The following is a 19,240-nucleotide window of genomic DNA, read 5'->3' as shown; positions in this document are numbered from 1 at the left end:
TCTGGCCTTCCAGGCAGTGTCAGGGATAGACTCCTCTTGTGGCATGGGTCTTAAGCTGGACCAGTCATTGGTTAGCTACTAGTAAAATTTTTGTGCCAGCATTACCCCAGCACATCATACTAGCATGATAAATTGTAGGTCTAAGGTTTTGTGACTGGGTTGGTGTCCCAAACCCTCCACTCGAAGTCTTTCCTGTTATAGGAGATGGTAGGACCATGCTCTATATCCCCCATTAATAGGAGTCTTAGCTCATTGTCAGTCAGGACTCTATAGTGAACCTGAGTCTCAAAAAATATATCTGTATGCATGCACATGAAAAACATGCTGTTCTCAGTTTAGATGTATTTCACCTTTCAAGAAGGAACCTGTTAGTGGTTGAATTTTTTAATGTGTTAAGATATGGGTTGAGACCCTAACTGTTACTAAGAGGCACTACCTCACAATATAGTTTTTATCAAGAAATTGGGTCATTGCAGATTTAATCAATCAATATGAGGTTATAATACCCTATGGATCCTCAATCCTTTGTGAAGAGGAAAGAGTAGGGCACAGAAACACGAGTAGAGAATTAACATTATGTGATGATGGAGGCAGTGGTTGAGTGCTGCACATTGAAGTCAAGGATCACCAATGCTCAGCAATCACCTCCGGGAACTAAGAAGAGGCAAGAAGTAGTCACTGCAGGGTCTCAGTGGGATGGCCCCACAGACACTTTGATTTCAGACTTATATTTTCAGCACTACAAAATAATAGATTTCTGTTATTTTAAATAAGTTTTTGGTATCTCATTATAGCAGCCCTTGGAAACTATTACAGAACCTATTATGGTAGCCAGAGGGTTATGACTGAAGAATCCTATCCAAATGGGCCACCTTATCCTAAGTGAAGCAGAAAATAGTGTTTTCAGTGTGGAAGTGCTAATGTAACTTAGTCGAAACTGTGGTAAGTGATGAAAGACTATCAGATTGGAGGGAGACTGTTGTTTCTCTCCTAAGAAATTACAATTTTCTCACTCACTTGCTCAGCTTACAGATAAGGATAATAAAGAAAACTGATGTTTTATTATATCAGTCTAGGAACTCTGGTGAATAATAAAATGACATTTATCATGATAAACCATTTGAAATTGTTTTTTTCTAGTTAATTTTTGGGTAAAAATTGGTAGGATATTGTCAGTTTCTTATGGTTCAACTTAAGCATTTATGCAGTAATTCGTATAGTGTAAACAGCAGAGAAGAGCATGCAATAAACTTTGAATGTGAATTATAGCAACTCAAAGGATGGGGATGAATCAGGATGACTCTGGAACGTAGTAATAGAAGGTCTGATTTCAGGAGGGGCTTAGGTCTATATGGAGGGTACTTGAGGAAGAAAAATGAAGGAAAAGCATCTTGACAACTTATAAAGGAGAATTATTAATGCCTACTTAGGAAGCTTCACTTCATATTTACAGAAATGGACAATGACTTGTTAGAGACTGACTGGATAGACAGAATTGCTATGAACTTAATTTAGAAAAATTATCTTGGCATAAATTTATTTAGCAATACTCTTCTTGTACACCAAGGAAGGCTTTTTTAAAAACAAGGAGATTGGAGAGTTATAAGAACTAAGGCACCAGCCAAGGACAATACAGGAGGTAAACTTTAAACCCCTTCCCAGATCTAGCCAATGGTCAGAATATTCTCCACAGTTGAGTGGAGAGTGTGATATGACTTTCTCACGTACTCTGGTGCCTCACATTTGACCATGTCCCCTGGAGGGGGAGACCTGGTGGCACTCAGAGGAAGGACAGCAGGCAGCCAAGAAGAGACTTGATACCCTGTGAGAATATATAGGGGGACGTAATCCCCCTCAGGAACAGTCATAGGGGAGGGGAATAATGGGAAAATGGGGGGGGGGAGGAATGGGAGGATACAAGGGATGGGATAAACATTGAGATGTAACAAGAATAAATTAATAAAAATAAAAATAAAAATAAAAATAAAAATAAAAATAAAAAAAGACCAGATACCAACTGAGAGGGTACTGTTGCACTTTAATTATATTATATATGCTGGGTCTGCATGGCAGGAGTAAAAAGGGAAAAGTACACTGACTTCAGAGGATTTGAGGAAATTTGGTGACATTTTTCATTGTACAGAAGGAAACAGTGTCAAAGGTAATACCAGAGTTTTACATCTGAATGAATTTAAGAATGGCATAACAAAAAATAGAGTAGGCAAGAGCTGTCTTGGGGATTCAGGTGGTAATTTTTGTATTATGCTAGATCTGAACTAATAATGGTAGGACATCTTTGTACAATTGTTTAACACAAGGCAAAGGATAAGTGCTGTAATTGGAGTGTGCTTTGCCTCTTTTCATAGTCATATTGAAATCTGATTTCTGCTGCTGTGTTGGCAGATGCAAACTTTATGAGATAGTAATGCCTCTCTTATGTGAGTGGCTTAATTCTAGAGAGAAGGAGGGAGATCTTGCTGTCACAGGACTAGATTGGCTGCTCAATGAATGGGTTGTTAGAAAACTGCCCCCTTGGGAGTTCTGCCTTTTGGGCAGAAGCCTGCTCACCACTGCACTTTCCATGGTATTAGGATGGAGCATGAGGGATTTACCCTCAACCACAAGCCGGAAGTTCCCGGTATCCAAAGCTGTGAGCCCAACAAACCTCTTCCTTTACGAAATCACTACCTCAAATGTCTGTTACAGATTCTTTAGAAACAATGTGAAACAATAAGGTTAGTTCATTGTCCTGAAAGGGTGGACGGTGGTGGAGATGATGGCTATGAAGCAGATCTCCAAGGAAGAAATCATATCAGAGAGAAGCAGGAGGCTTTGTCTTGCAGGATGATCATGATTAATTTGAACCTTTATGTCTTTTCCCACTTTTGTATACTTGAAGGAAACATCAACTTCCTCTGACAATTCCTTGTAGACTGAAAAGTCATACTGGTTTCCATCCTAGATTTAACAGCACCTCTATACCATTTTTAAAGTCACACTACATATTTTCTCTGCTATCGCCACATGGTTTTGTGAAACAGCGGACTGATAGATATGTGGTTTAGTTTTCAGCTTCTCCGTGTTCTAGAAACTTTAGGCCTCTGGAGGAAGCCTATCTTATTTAACTTTCTATTTTGAACATTCAGCACAGTATTCACTACCGGGTAGGTAGTTAATGCATGATTCTCACACAAATGGATTTCAGAAAATCTGTAAAAGCAAAGATGCAAAATGAATGAAAATGCTTAGTAAGACAGTACAGTTCATTCAAACATCTGAAATCCCATTTTTATCATTCTGTTGACTCATAGCTTTTATAAAAACCAGAGGGTTAAGTGCACAAGGAAAGTCTGCAAAACGCATCTCCATCTTTTAAACATTAGCCATTGTGCAATGCTAGCTTTCCGGTGTGCCAGACCATAACTGTTAAAATCACTTGTCAAAATTTCTTCTCAATCTCCAAAATGAAGTGTATTAGGCCTGTTATAAAGTTTCCACCAGTTTATACATTTCCCCTCCTTATCAGCAGAGTTAGAGGCCTTTTTCTCTTTGCACTTAAACCACAAGCAAGACAAGGATAAATTGGGTCCTTTTACAAGCTTGCAGACTGCCCTGCTCCAGGCAGCAGCAGGAAGCATCAGGTAGCCTGATTGAATTTGTTTCCTCCATGCACCAGCTGGCACCACATTGAAGATCTTGAAATTCCCAGGGTTCATTTATCTTCACAGTTTCTTACTTGACAGTGAGAAGAGGAGTACCAAGCTGGTTCTGCATTTAATGTACTATAACGCCAATCTTGATGCATTGTTCTATGAATTATGGTTAAAAGAACTCATACAGTATTTGACAAAAAGACAATTCCCTACTTGTTTGTGTAGACAGTTAAACATAAGAGTTAGGAGTAGGGTAAGCTACTTCCTTTCTGGAAGTTAACTATGATTTTGTGATAAAGCTATGCAGAATTGGATTCAGCTAAAATTCAACATCAGGTTAGGTATTGATTAAACTTAGTGGATGAAAGTTAATTTATTTGCCCCTTTGCATTGTCACATGTTAGGGACCATGACACATTATCAATATTTGATATACTTTTTTGAGTATTTTGTATATTATAAGTCTATATGATTAGTAGTTATACTTAATTTCACTATAAGTATCATTTTATTGAGTTAAATATATATTAGTTTAACAGAAAATAAAAGTCGATGGGCCTGAATTACATTATTAGATCATCATCGTGAATGTCATTTGTTATTTTCCGAAATGAGGAGGTTGGCATTTGGTTTGCAGCCATAATAGCAACCAGCTTATCGGAGCTGGGAAATGATTTAGATAAGCTAGCTTCCTAGTCTCATATCCTGTTTTGGCAGGTGTCTTTTTGAGGCCCCAAGTTTGATCCACAGTACCACAAAAAGTTGTCATACTTTCAATACTTCTAGCATATTGTCTTTTCTGTTGAATAAAAAGAGAAATCCTGTCTATATTTATTAGGACACTCCCTTACTAATATTCAGAAACAAATATGCAGACATTCACTTTGGTTAATATATTGAAATTAAGTTTAATTTGCCTGCTGATTCTGGAGCTGAACAATTTACCATAAAACGAACAAAAAAGAAAGACTTTCTCTTCATTTTCCACCTCACTACTGGAATGCCTAATACAATTATTTTTTATTCACTGGGGGAGAATATCCAATTTATCCATGTGATTCCCACTGGATGTGAATCATTGGATGGTAAGAGAGACTGTGGCTATATATGGAATATGGATTTATTCCACCAGTACCCTAATGTTATGCCTCAGTTTCTCAATGTAGAAATTATGAGAGGTGAAGCGTATTGTGAGGTATGTAATACGGGCAGAGGCTTTGTGAATGAGCTCATGCCTTTTCTTTGAGAATGGGCTAACTCTTATAGTTCACCCTCCTTTTCTCCTTTCCACTTTCTGCCATGAGGTAAGGCAGCACAAGACCCTTGCCAGAAACCAAAAGTTGCTGCTGTGACCTTTTTAGACTTCCTAGCCTCAAGAACCATGAGGCAAAATAATCATTCTTTATTTATAAATTACTCAATCAGATGAAGGGTTGTTGCTCTGTTTCTACTCAAGGTAGAGGAGTGTTACAAGAATAACAAGAGCTACTTCAAACCTGAAGAGTAGGATAAGTATGGATGCATAAAAAGACAGGAGTAGCACCAGGCCCTGATGCCATTGCTGAGCCACCTCAGAATTCTTTGCTATCCTGACTCCAGCTGCTTTCCTTCTGGCTCTCCAGTACTTCATCACGAAACACCTTTCCAGAGCTTCAGCTGCAGCCCAGATCAATGGTAACCCTGTGATCCTCTCGGTGTAGAAAGGCCGGACTCTCTACCTGTGCTCTACACCACCAAGACCAGCAATTGTCTGGGGAACTCATACACAGAACTGCTGAGACCAGACCCTGATAAAAAGTAGGGAGAGTGGGAGTGGGTGGAGTTAGCCTCATCTAGGCCCTCAGAGTGCCAGACCCAGAGTGGGCTCAACCATAGGATAATATTTACACTGACTAAGTCACCTCAGGTCACTGGAGCTGCCAGGCAGAAGAGCTGGGTGAGAGGCCCTGATGTCTTGGGTTTGTTCTTGGAACCCATAGTGAGGATATCAGGCATTGTATTATATCAACAATAAGAATAACAAAACCCAAGGCAACTGACAAGGTTTCTTAGTACAGCAGCCATGATAAGAGTCAGATACCCGTGGATCGTTTGTATGTTTGGACAATAGTTATTAGAAAATGAGCAGATGCCAACCAGTATAGAATGACATCTGGAGTCAATTCCACTTCATTAGCCCCAGTAACTCTGGGAAATGAAATGCCTGTTGATTTACCCTGCACCCAACACAAAGTTCAATAGGAGCAATGTGTACAAGTGTACATTACATTCCAGTGTCTTAGTCTGGAAAGTGATAAGGTATAGGAAATACTACAACTTTTCTTAACAGTAGCTGTGATAGTTAATCTTTATTGTCAACTTAACTGGATTTGAAATCACCTAGGAGACACATCTCTTGGCATACAGATGAGGGATTACCCAGAGCATATAAAATAAGGTGGGAAGACCCATCATGAATGTTGACAGTGGGCTGTGGTCCTAGACTGAATAAATAAAACTCTAGTATTCACCTCAGTTTCCTGATGGAACATACATTCAAAATGGGAGCCAAAATAAGCCTTTCCTCATTTAAACAGCTGCTTAGCAGGTCTTTAATCATAATAATGATAAATATAACCAATATAGTAGCGAACTAAGCTTCTCTTTATAGACTTAATCTAGGAGGCCAGCTCTTCATTTTAGTGGGCCTCTCCCTTCTCACCTATAATAGTCTTGAGGTTCATGAGTAGTTACCATATCATGTAATCATCCTACAACTGCATCACTATAAACATAGGATCCGTTACAGATAACAGCACATGGAGGAGAACACTCAACAGTACACTAGGCTTAATCATTAACTGACTTGTCTTTGCCTATCCTTATCCTCCTGATCTTTAGTTCATGTTTGTACTTCAGGGTAACTTGAGTTATTCTGTGTCATAGGTCTGTAGTGTCTCTTAGGTAGAGCAGAATTTGTTTGTTGAAAATCTGAGATTGTTGATTGTTTGCTGGAGTCTGTACATGTTTACAACCTAAAAGAGAAGGAAAGACATTTCCCTTCTATACTCATGTCACCACTGCTGATGCCAAGATGCCATTTTGCTCAAACAGAAACTAAAGGATTTTCATATTCTATTTGGACACTATATTGTCTTTTTATGTCACTTCATGTGTCCTTAGATACCTGTATACATCTCTTAATGGTCTTGAGTATCTGTGAATCTGATTTTAGAATTTTAAAATATTTTAAAGCTAATATAAAATGATATTTTCATATATATGACATTCTATTTTGTTCTCATTCATTCCTTTTCTCCACCACCACCTTACTCCTCCTTTCTGTCCATGTTTTACTGGTCCTCAACTGAAGGAGAGATAAACACGTTTTTTGTTTAGATCACAAGTACAGGATGAGAAAAGACTTCTGAGAGAGCAGCTGATGTTTATCCCCTTGAAAGTCGAACCACCATGTGGAAGAGATTGGTTATTAACCAGCTGAAAAACATCCTTGAACAAATTCTGAGAGGAGATATAAATGTGAGCCAAAAACAAGAGGCAGAGCCTTTGGAGACTTGGGATAGTTTTGGCTGTTCATCTCTCCACTTCTGAGAGGCTCCTAGAGAGAACCAATGGTAGGAAGGCTTCGGGGCTTCGTGCTCCTGCTGAGGTTCTGGGTTCTGGTTGCTCCAGGTTCCAGCAGAAGAAATCCTGCTGATTACGCCAGGAGAATCGTTCCTTGGAACTGATATCCTTACGATTTCATTATTGTATTCTTTAATCTTTTCCTATTGTTTAGGTTAGTTGGCTTATAAGTGACGTACTCTCGGTTAATATTCTACCTTTTACTGGTCCCTTCCGCTCCCACAAATAGATTCTCTTTTCTTCTTTCATGCCATATATATTCCATTATTCTCTCTTTTATTCCTGTCTCCATCTCCATTAATATATCTTCCCCCTTTCTTCCTCACCCTCTTTCTCCTCTTGCTCTTTCTCTCTCTCCCATCTAAGTTCCACATTTGAGAGAAATAATATGGTAATATGGTATTTATCTTTCTGAATCAGACTTATTGCTCACTTAATATAATGATCTCCAGTTGTATCAATTTTCCTGCAAATACCCTGATTTCACTTTTATATTTGGCTGAATAAAATTTCCATATATATATATATATATATATATATCTTTCCTCATTTGCCTGTAAGTAGACATGCAGGCTACAGAGCAAGAATATTCTCATTTGCTCTCTTGACCATGCCATTTACTAGGTGTCTAACTTAAGTTGAGCTATTGGATTTTTGCTAGCTTCATTTATTTATCTGATTGTACTTTCTGCACATAAAGATTTAATGATAAATAACATACTAGGACAGATTGAATATGGGATAAATTAGATGCTTAGCAAATACTGGTTCATCTCCTCCTACTCTCTATTTTTGTAAAGTAAATTCACCAATATCATGAATGCTTTGAAGATGTGTCCATATGAGAGGTGTATGCAAATTTGTGTAAAGTGGAACTACAATGGAAATGGTACTGGCACAGGTCCTATTTTGCTTCTTCATCATCTACAAGTTGCCTTTAAACCTATAACTCCTTGTAACATAGTTCTAGACGTCAGTAGAATTGGAGAAGTGGAATCAATATTCAGATAACACAGGCAAGAAACAGCCCAGGCAAGAAAGTAATTTTATCTTCTTTCTATACTGTCACATAACATCATATTTTTAAAACATTTATTCAGAGTAGATATAAAGCTTGAAGTGAGTGAAGAAGGTGTATTTCCTTTAAACCTCTTACAAATATCAATGATGAAGAATAGAATGCTGTTTATTGCAGCTCCAGTGTGCCATCTACTGTGAAAATGGAGCTGAGAGAAGAAAATACACATTTATGTCAATCATCAGGAAGAGAGTTTTGAGGCTGAATTATCCACATAATTGCCCTAATTTTTCATCCTGTCTTGTGATCATTACTTTTCTGCCTTACACAGGTTTTCCTTTTTTCTTTGCCCTCATCATGTCACACTTCCTGACATTTTCTATGTCAGCTGGCCATGTTATTGACTTCTATTTTTGCTGGGGTCACTTCTGTAGGAGCATCTCTTCAGCTTCTGATTGCCCTTAGTAGTGAGGAATTTGAATAAAAATGTAAGACAGATGTTATTGCGGCGGGGGAAGGGTTTTGCTGTGGAGAGGTGAATCATAATGTGAAAGCTGTATAACTCAATCCCCCAAACACCCACTCCAATTTTGGCTCTTTGACAATGCTGTCTCCTCAAGAAAGAAGAACAGTTTGATCTGAATTCTTATTAGGTTCTGAGCCACCAAATTAGAATCTAATAAGCTCATTTGGAAAGGGTTTGAATTAACTTAAAACAGACCCACGCTGAGCTCATACAAGAGATCCTCCTACTCTTTCCAGGCAACCTGGAGTTTGTAGGCTTAATTTTTCAGTCTCTTCTTTCTGTTTTTTCTCGTCTTATACTTGTATTCTTTTCTCCCTTTAGACTATGTGTAGATATATTTTACTATTTAGGGAGGCCTGTAACGGCCATTATTTGTATTATTTTTTAAAAGGAAAATCATAAATTCATATGGGAGAATTAAGATATCTTTATTCAATATGAGGAAAGCTTATCTTTTGGATTCCTCCAGGTTGGCATCCTCCAGTATTACCAGTTACCTTGCAAGAAAAATATGTTGATGTGATAAAATATGCTTTCCAAACACTATAGCTTATAGTTATACTATTTATAGTTGTGAACAAATATTCACAAACTCAGGAAGTTTGGTAAATATGGAAATGAATTTGGGAGTCTAAGATGAATTTTGGGGTAAGAAATAATGTAGTTAGCTTATTGGATGTCTGAAGAAATGGAGGTAGTGAAAGAGTGATTACTAGGTAACTGCAACTGGCATAGGCATGTTTTGCCTACTCTAGTTAACCAGTATGAATCTCTATATAATTTGGATCTGTGTAAATGCACTAGTAGGATAAATTCCTATGAGTAGAGCTGGGTTGTTAAAGAATATTTTATTTTAACTTTGGTATCTATGACTAGATTGATCACTGTATATGTTATCAATTTATACTTTGAAGAAATATACTTGTGTAATTTAAAGATGTTTTTCTTTAGTTTTTTCAAATCCCATGCCACTGGCAAAAACTATGTCAGTCCTATTGCCGCCATTACCTTTCAGATAGCTTTTATTATGTTTTAGAAATTCTTACCAGTAATTGAATTGTATCTACATGTTATTTGATTATTACTGCTTAACACTTTCTGGATGTTACAATTTGAAGAGTTGACTTTCCTTAGCCCAACAAATGTTTTCTCCTTTATCTCTCTCAATCTGCCCCCTGCCGCCACTGCCACCACCTCCAGTATGGGAACCAGTGATTTTACCCCATATGCCTTTTAGTTTTTGTGTCCTACTTTTATCCCTCTGCATTTTACTCAGGGAAATTTCTTAATTTGATTTTTCTTATTTTAAATATAATCTTAGCCAACCCATTGAGATGTTAAGAAGTGGCTGTGAAATTTAAAATTTTTCAGATGTTTTGTTGCTTCATTTTCAGAGAAGATTACCATATAGATCAGCCTCACTAAATGTTCTGTATTTAATACTTGTTTAGATGATTCTTCTATTTTATTTTGTGTGTGGTATTGTTTCTTTGCATTTGTGTGTGTTTCTTGTTTTTGTTTTTTTATTCTGTAATTTTCCCTCAAATAGTTTCTTGTTCTTGGTTGTCTGTTCAGAGTTATAGTTGCCAGAATAAACTGATAACTATTTCTAGAGGCATAATATGAGGAGAGGTCCTGTTTCCCTAACAATGAGTGAATGCAGCACTTATGTGGAGGATTCTGAGTTTATACAGCTGGTCCCCTCTCATTTTTTTAATAATAGTTTGTGAATGTATTTTGTTTTCTGGGTGTGGGAACTTCTCTTCTCTCATAATGGCCTAACATGATCTCCAGGTACTGTCCTACTTTTCCCACCCCAAGAAACACACCAGGGTTACTTTTCAGAACTTGTATAGAGATGGTCCAAGTGTTTTAATGTATGGAGCAAATGCAATAGCCTTGTCTCTATGGTTAGGGGATACATTCAACTCTACCATTTTTGATTGATAATTCTCAGCCACCATGGCTTCTTTTGTCACAATTATTTCAGGCTTCAGCTGGGAAAATTCACATTGCTACCCTGTTGTCTTGACATATTTATGAATTCAATAGTTTTCTACTTTTTTTTTTTGCAAATTTGAGATGCTTTGTGTCTTTGGGAATTTCTCTACTGTCCAGGACAGTAGCCTCCTAGCACTAACCTCCTAGCACTCCTAGCATTAACATAGATTTGTATTGTTACATTTTCTGGATTTTAAATCCTATTTGAGGATGGAGTTGTTTGCATGTATTTTCTCTTACTAGTAACAATTTTATGTCTTTAAACTTGTAGCTATTTTAAGACAGATCTAATATCTTTAAGGCCAACCCATCTCATATTGTAAATTACGAAGGTAATTAAAATTCTTTAGATTATCACTTAGCACAAATTGAAATTAGTAATTGTGAAATCAATAATTATAGAGTGACAGTGTCAGAATTTTCTCAAGATTTATTTTTTTTTCACTTTTTTGTAATTTAATTATCATTTCCCAGATTCTCATTTTATAGTTGACATGTCAAAATAAAAAATAATAGTAGTATCAAACCATGATTTATGGAGGAAAGCAGCTGCTTCCTTGTCTTTTAAAAAACTACATTTAAATTCCTATAAGAATTGTTGTCTATCACTACTATAGTTTAGACTAAGGGACAAAATGAAATCATGAACTCTTTGGATTCTATTGTCTTGTGATAATACATCGTCTAAAATTTGATTGCAGTGTTATTAATGCTCTTTTGAGGAATTGCTCCATGTTTTTGTGAAGCATGTAAAACCTTTTAAATCTATGAGAGATGATAAAATTATGATTGATTGTTATGCTTTTAAAACCTCCAATCTCTTTTCTCATTTTGAACTAGAAAAACATATTGACTTCTTTTCAGTGGAACATTCCTATTTATGTAGATGGAGAGAGAAGATTTGAATTTAAATTTCAAAGCCATTTCTTAGTCAAAGAGTAATAGAATTTAGGGCTGCAAAGCATCTCCAGATAGCTTTGTGACGATGTGTGACAAGCACAGAACTAAGTCAGAAAACCTAAGGTCAGACTCACACTTTCAACTTACTGGCTACATAATCCAACCTGAATTAAAGGCATTCTATAAGCTACATTTCCTCACTTATGAAAGGAAGATAATCACTGCCTGGTTCATTTTATCACTTTATTGTTAGGATGAAATGAGATAGTATAAAAAAGTATTCCAAGAACTGAGAAGTACTGTTCAAAGAAAAGCACAAATATTAATTTTCAACTATATATAAAACAAGCTCCAGTTTATTATAAGATTTAGCTAATTATACCAGATAATTAGTGGTAGATCCTCCTAAATGAGCCTGACAATCTTCCCATTAAAGTGTAACTTTTAAATTTTGCCGAGTAGGTACACACCTTTAATCACAGCATTTGGGAGGCAGAGACAGGCAGAATCTCTATGAGTTCATGGCCTGGTCTACATAGTAAGTTCCAGGTCAGCTGAAGGTACATGGTATGACCCTGCCGAAAGAAAGAAAGAGAAAGAAGGAAAGAGAAGAGAGAGAGAGAGAGAGAGAGAGAGAGAGAGAGAGCGTGAGAGAGAGAGAAAGAAAGAAAGGAGAGAAAGGAAAAGAAAGAAAGGAAAAGAAAATTTACTTTTTTACATATTTGTATGCTCAAAGAATTCACTAAAAGCCTGAAGTTATTTCATTCTTCAAAAAGGCATGACTATTGAATATTTTCTTGGAAAATAAGGAACACTTTCTTTATCTTCAGTTACCTTGATCTATCAGCAGTAGTATAATGACGGCCCAAGGCTGGGTCTCTTTTTACTAATTGTACTATGACAAAGGCCTTCCCGAATTATACCTTCAGGGCTGTTTTTCTGCCTTAAAACTGCCTTTTATTATAACTTCACCACATGGTTTTCCTATCTATGGGCCTCTATTAGTTTGGATCCAAGACTGACATTTTTGTTTTTTATTTAATAAACTATATACAAGTTCCCACCAAAATTTTTGTTAAGTAAGTCTGCATGTCTTGATTTTTGTTTTGTTTTGTTTCATAGCTATAAGATGACTCTGGGCCTTAGTCCAAGGTCAGTTGGAATAAGTGGTTCCAATTTTCTGACAGACTTCTCAAGATTATTAAAAGGATGAGGAATGCCTTATATTCAGTAGAATACTTTTGATTTATTTAAAACTGGCAATGAGAAACTCGAATATTTAGATTTAAAATATACTTAACTGAAACACAATTTTATTCATTAAAGAATATATGGGAAAACAGAAAAGTCTTTTCAAATGTGGAAAAGTAAAGATTTGTGGATAGTCCTCTGAGTAATATTCCAGTGTGTAAATGTACCACATTTTAATCATCAATTTATCAGTTTATGGACATCTAAGCCATTTCCAACTTCTAGCTATTGTGACTAGAGCAGAAATGAATGAGGATAAGGAAGCATCTCTGTAGTAGGATGTAAAGTCCTTTTAAAATTCACAGTATTGCTTGTATATATTAAATATATACTCATTCGGCCTTTGAATCCATATTACTCTTTTGGTCTATTACAAAAGAGGATATAAAAAGTTATGTTAATTATCTTAAAGGTCATAAGGTCACTCAATTATAAAATTGTGGACCAGCAGCTGTAACTGACGTATCTTACTCTAACTTCTGCCTCATTTTTCTTTCAATGTGTATGATGAAATAGACAGCAGGTAGCTATTTGCTGTATTTGCCCGCAGGATGCAGTGCATAACTTCTCTCAAACTCATCTTCTCCCCTCCTAATACGTGGGATACTTCTACTTTCCTCAGAGGGTTGTCTTAAGTATTGAAGAAAAACATAGATAGAAAGTACTTAGTAGATTGTATTGTTCATAGTAAGTATCCCACCTACTGTGCTCTTTCTCCCAAAGCCACTGGCTCACTTGGAATTATTCTATTTTATTTAATTGCATAACTCTTAATACACAGACTAATAAGAATCTTCTTTTATAAGGTAATGAGATGTGAATGAAGAAAATATTTCCACCTTTAGTACTATTGGCAGTAGAGTTTGTAGCCATACTTTAAAATTCTCTTCTTATAAATTCGCCGTTATTATACAACTATTAAAAATAAAATTAAAAGTCTGTTGTGAAATTTTAAAAGCAATCTGCAACTTAAAGTAGTGTTCTCATTTTATCTTTGGATTAAATAATTCAAAGGACTGAAGACCTTAATTAGAGTTTATTATCCTAAGAATGAACTAGAAAACTGAGTTCAGTACAGCAGACTGAAATCAGTGAAGATCTTCCAATGCTCGGAATTGCGCAGTCACACCTTTCCTGAGCTGTGTTGTTCTTTGTACAAAAAATTTGAATATAGAATTCTTTATATACATATATATATATTTAATTTTCTATATTTACATATGGAATAGCAAATATATTAAATCTATCATCTAGTAGGGATATCCTATTAATTACCTCATTCAAGCTGCATAATATTTCACATTTTCATTGATTTATACTTGGCCATTTCCTTTTTTACTTATTTTAATCAATGCATATTACATGGATAAATTTTTCTTTTTGTTCTTTTCTTTTTTTATTTTGTTTTGGTTTGGTTTTCTGGGTTTGTTGTTGTTGTTGTTGTTGTTTCAAGACAGGGTCTTTCTGTGTTAGCTTTGGCCATCCTGGACTCGCTTTGTAGACCAGGCTGGCCTCAAACTCACAGGATTCGCCTGCCTCTGCGTCCAGAGTGCTTGGATTAAAGGCGTGCACCACCACGCCCGGCTCTTACGTGGATATATTAATAAGATCAACTGTGATGTTTTGTCTAGTTTATTTTGCCTATATTTTATCTTTCTAAAATCAGATTTGTGTTAAGATGTGTATTTTTAAAGATTTCCCTCTCTCTCTCTCTCTCTGTCTCTCTCTCTGTCTCTCTCTCTGTCTCTTGTCTCTCTGTGTCTCTGTCTCTGTCTCTGTCTCTCTCTCTCTCTGTCTCTCTCTCTCTCTCTCTCTCTCTCTCTCTCTCTCTCTCTCTCTCTCTGTGTGTGTGTGTGTGTGTGTGTGTGTGTAAGCCAGAGGACAATTTGTAGGAGTTACTTCTCTTCTTCCAGCATGAGGTTCCAGGGATGCAACTCCGGTTGTTTACTTGACTACAGGTGCCTTTACCTACTGAGGCATTTCTGTAGGCCTTATATGTCCTCAAAGTCAGCATGGGGGTTGATTGTAGAACCTGAGGCTTTCATGGGAAATACTATAGATGATGGTGTCGGTTGCCTCTGAAGCAGATAGATGCAGCCTGGAACAAATGTTCCTTTAACAAAATGTTAATGTGTAGGAAATAAGATTCAAATGAGAAAATAAGCAGTCCAAGGTCAAATATAATTTTAAGAAGATTGTATTCCCAGATTGTCTGCTCTGTTCTGTTAGTGAAAGCAATCCGTAATTGACTAATGATGCTCAGTGTTCCTCTGTCTGTTCGTAAAGCAGGCATGTGCATTCATCAGTCCTTATCTTTCCTTCTTGATTGGGGGAACTGGCTAATTTCAATGCTAAATATTCCCAGAAATTAAAATGCTGCCTCCTTTTTGCTTAGGCTCTTATTTAAAAAGATTTTCTTGAAGTTTTGATAGTTGCAAGAAAGTAGCAGTGCAGTAGGAAGAGCATCTGAGCTGTGAAGGCAGATAATATGCTGGAATCCCTGACCAAATCACTCAGATTCACTGTATCCACTTCCGTATGTGTGAAAAACAAATTAGTACCGATATGATAGACATTCAGAGCCTGGGAGGATGGGTCTGAGGTATGTTTAGGTGCTCGACGTTTCTATTTCCTAGTAGTCATTTGTTTAAGTTTTATATAAACACACACTAAAGAAGAATGCTCTACACAATTTGAATCTGAAATATGAGAAAACGCAAATAAGTCAGCACCCTTTGAAGAGTCAAAACATCTCACTTCTCACCATCAGTCAGAGATGACAAATGTCATTAAATGATAAACTGATAAGTAAATTTTCCGTCAGAGAAATTATACTATCCAGAGGATTTCTAGTAGCCTGAAGTCCAGTTGACACTCTTTGACTAATATTTAAAATAAATAACAGACAACAAAATTAATAGGTGGCATTTTAAATGCTGCAAGTTGTCACCCAATACTGTAGCTCCTTAAGCCATTAGCTGCCACCTTGTGTAATTGGTAGAACAGTACTATGCTGCACCCAGGATCACTGAAATGCTTTATAATACCTGCCGACAATTCTCTGGCCCATTTTCGGTGCTCCATTTAACTTTTTGCCAAATCTGAATTACTGGGGTGTGAACAGTTCAAATGCTACCTCATGCAGGCTTTTAGATTGATCCTAATTGCATTAATTGATAGTAATTTCTCCATCCAAAAATTTTGGGGAGTAATTTAGTCTTGGTAATGTTTCTGAAGCCACTAATGTGCCACCACCTGATGACTCAGTGCACTACAGTGACAAAAAAAATTGCATGCTAAACTCCAAGTTTGAAAAAGAAGTTTAGTCAGGCAACATTTCTTATGACAATTGGTCTCTGAAACTATTGGCAGATAATACTTTTATAGAAACTAAAGAGAGATATGAAAAGAGTTTATAAAAGAAAGAAAGAAAGAAAAAAAAAGAAAGAAAAAGGAATAAGCTTTTATACAGCATTAAGCTTTCCTAAATACTTTTTTGGGTAGTACTGGGGATTGAATCTTGAGCCTTATACATGCTAGGCAAGTGTGCTACTGTTAATTTATATAGAGCCCTATAGATACATTGTAGAAGCCATTTATTTCTCTCATCTCTCTAGAGTTTCCATTAGTTGCTCACCAAGTTAATAAATCTTGAGAGCATTTATGAAATAGTCTATAAGGCATATTTATCCCTATCTATATAAAAGGGTAACTAAAGAAGGAAAGGTTATGATTTTGCTTTTAAAACTTCTGCATTTTGATTGAAATCATAGATTATATCCCTGAAATAGTAGTACAATACTAACAAAGTCAGTGTGTAGTTTTTCCCATGTAAAATGGATTGTGTTTTGTGTATAAAGTATGCATGATTGCCTGTATGCTTTAAGTCATCTCTAGATGTTTATGGAATATTGACAAGGAAGAAAGACATTGTTTATATCCATCTTTAGCTTAACTAAATAGTTCATGTCAGTAACAATTTAATTTTTCTGGAATGTTTTCTATATATAGTTTAATGAATCCATGTACAGTAAACCTTTATACAGAAAGGACAAATTATGATGTGGTATATATATGTGTGTGTATGTGTATATATATATATTTAATGTTCAATAATTGATCATAAAATCAACACACACATATAATGTAAAATTTATGGGAATGTAAATTCTAAATTTTACTGTTATGTTGATAACATTATATCAATCAGTAAACGTAGAGAGATGGACAGTGGAATCTTTATTTTAGGCCATTTATTGTTAAAATGTTTATGTAAATAAGTTAATGTTTGATTCTAAAAGTATCCAAATAAGTACTTAACAAGGAAAATGGATATGTTTCAAGGGTGAAATAAAAAAATGATGAACAGTAGAGATGGACATGATAAAGATATTATAATTATTAACAATGATAAGTACTGAAATATCCAGAGTACTTGCTGTACCAAAGACTGGACCCTTGACATATATTGTATTATTTAAGTTTTTATATTTAAAATAAAACCTGATTTCCTTAAAGATACTTCTTTCTGAAAAAGCTGAGAAGGAACTAAACTATTATAAGGTTAAAGTTAACTAAGTTGCTCCAAGTCACAGACTAGGTAAATAATCAGTAGATCTTGGACCTGGACTATTGTTTATTAAGATGTGCCTCTTGCACAGCATTCTCTGTGTTCCCAATTGTGTCATCAGTGAAAGTTACAACACAGGAGTAACCATAATCATATAATGGAGCTAGGAAAATATAGCAAAGGGATATTCTACTTCCAGTATTGTTTGGCTACAAAACAAAAGGCTTAATTCTAGAGGATTGTTCATATAGAGCCATCTTTTTTTATTAAGCTTTTGTGTATGTGTAGGAGCATTGACATGTTTAGGAATTTCTAGTGATTTCTCAGCTTTCATAGGATTGATTTGTTGATCTGTTTGCTACACATACTTGTCCATAATAGAACAAAAAAGGCAGCGTGTAAGGCTTAGGGAACATTGGAACTGAGAGTGAGCAACAGAATAATTCTGACCACTGAAGCATGACTATTATCATGTTACGTAGATGAGCTAAGGTGGGGAGGCAACTCTCTTGCATCTAACTCTCAGTTTACTGTATCCTTGGATAATACATTAGAAATACAGCATCTTTGACTTCCAGTCACTTTTCATTGCAGAGTGCCCTCTACTGAAAAAGCAGGGAGGCTAAGAAGTTTTCAAATGACTAGGACTCCTTAGTTTTTAGTTTAGTTATTTCCATCTATATTAAAGAGCAATGAAATGTATTACCTTTCACAGAAAAAAGTCTTTATGAGGCTTTAAAGTATATCACATATGCCCCAACACACACACACACACTCACACATACACACACACACACACAGAGAGAGAGAGAGAGAGAGAGAGAGAGAGAGAGAGAGAGAGAGAGAGAGAGAGAGAGAGAGATTAATGTACAACATACACACTTACAAAATTATCAAATCATTGCACTTCTTACATATTTTTTATCTTTCTGCTTGTTAACATTCAGAATACCCACTTTCTACAATGTACCACAAGGTGTGCAAATGTGCTTCTAATTTCATGCATGGTTTTGGGAGTGTTTTGTCATCCTCTTGGTCTTCCTTGGTTTTTGCCCTGGCTTAGAAACCCATTTTATACTTACTTGCCCATGTATTTTCACAAGTTTATAAAAAGCTTTTATGGAGGGAATGGTTTGCTGCAGTTTCCTCCATCCGCAGTTTCTCATACAGAGCTATAGGGAGTTTCCTGGGGGTGTTTGAATAACCTTTGTGAATTATTTGCATAGACAGTGAAACTAAAGTTTTCTTAAAATGAAGCCATAATTTTATCAAAAGTTATGAAATGCTTATAAACTGCTAGTCTTATTGTTGTAAATTAAATAGGAACAGGTTCATTTTAAAATGTGATGGAAATAAAACACCTCCAGTACATTTCAGTGAACATGACTGAATTTCTTCAGGCAAGCATATTTTACAAGGCTAGGAAATACTATTTGCTGTCTCCAAACAGAAGCAAAGTATACACATTTGTATGCACACAACATTTTAGTTCACCTAAGAATAAAGCACAATGAGGCCATGAATCATACATTTTAACATTTAATTTTGTATTTATATTTTTATCAATACAACACCTTAGATAATTAAAATTCTGACAAACATAATCTCTTTGAATTTTACAGTAGGCCATGTAGCCCAAGAAAATATCAGAGCCTTTAACTGTTACCTTATATGATTGTTAGGATTTTTTTTTAGAT

This window comes from Acomys russatus, chromosome X (genome assembly GCF_903995435.1).
Source record: "Acomys russatus chromosome X, mAcoRus1.1, whole genome shotgun sequence".
Classification (NCBI taxonomy): domain Eukaryota; kingdom Metazoa; phylum Chordata; class Mammalia; order Rodentia; family Muridae; genus Acomys; species Acomys russatus.
This window is presented reverse-complemented; position numbering follows the sequence as displayed.